The 1,002-nt window shown below is 54.1% G+C and overlaps 1 non-coding gene across 1 annotated transcript; it reads left to right on the top strand.

The window, feature by feature from the left end:
• The first annotated feature begins 612 nt into the window (after positions 1-612).
• On the top strand, positions 613-684 carry TRNAW-CCA. Its single transcript has one exon. It is a non-coding gene; the product is annotated as a tRNA-Trp (tRNA).
• The last annotated feature ends 318 nt before the right edge of the window (positions 685-1,002 follow it).

Here is a 1,002-nt window from a genome sequence, read left to right as displayed (position 1 = left end):
CATCCTAGGGGTGTCCTGGACATGCCAAGAGAAGGGCTATGGGAGGTAGAGACCACTGGGTCACCCCTTGAAATGAAGACAACTGAGTAGTGCCCTGGCTGGACTACTGTGAGCTGGCTGGTAGGTGGAATTGCAGGGAAGGATGGGACAGAAATGCAGTGTGAATAGCATGGGTTCAGAATATGCAGGAGTGGCTGAACTCAAAGCATGTGCCATCCTCTTGAGGAGAAGCTGACCCCAACCAGGCTGTGCAAAAGGCATGAGGCTCCCTCCTGCCACAGGCTTGAGGTGGGTGCTGTGCATCTGCCAGGTGAATGGGGTCTCTCTCCCCAGGGAGATGGTAGGCCACCATCCATCCTGCCCCTCTGGAGACCCCATGCTCAGCAGTCTATTTCTCTTGGGAGAGGCCCTGCAGGGCTGCTCTGGGCAGTGGTGATGTTTTGGCCTTCCTCCTCTGAAGTACCTCATTTAGGTCCCTCCTTGCAGGCTTAGCAAAGCAACTGGCAAAGATGCTCCCACTCCTTTGTCAGACCGAATTGAAAGCCTCCCTCAATGAACAGCCCATGACCATAAAGTCCAAGATGACATGTGGCCAGAATACCTCCCAGCCCTGACCTCGTGGCGCAATGGTAGCGCGTCTGACTCCAGATCAGAAGGCTGTGTGTTCAAATCACACCGGGGTCATGTGGGATAGCACTGAGACAGGCATCTCACAGGCAACTGCTTTTGCCTTCCCACTCTGTACCCCACAGCCCTGGTGAAGGGCAGTAAATGAGCCATGGCAGAGTGGTCCTTCCTTGCTGGACCAGTGTTGGGAAGTAGCTGGATAGCTTCAGCCTTCCCTCATCCTATGTCTACAGAGGAGACAGGATTAGTGGATATCCAAGCTGTGCCTCCACATCCAGGTATCGCATTTCCTGTTCTCAGTCCTTCTCCAGAAGCGCAAGGGCAATCCTCATGATTCTACATGAGGACTTCTACCAAAAGCCCAGCCTGAAGCCT

Source organism: Buceros rhinoceros, unplaced genomic scaffold, assembly GCF_000710305.1.
Source record: "Buceros rhinoceros silvestris isolate BGI_N320 unplaced genomic scaffold, ASM71030v1 scaffold6682, whole genome shotgun sequence".
In the NCBI taxonomy this organism is placed as follows: domain Eukaryota; kingdom Metazoa; phylum Chordata; class Aves; order Bucerotiformes; family Bucerotidae; genus Buceros; species Buceros rhinoceros.
The sequence above is the reverse complement of the archived record's forward strand: the minus strand, read 5'-3'. Positions and strand labels throughout refer to the sequence as shown.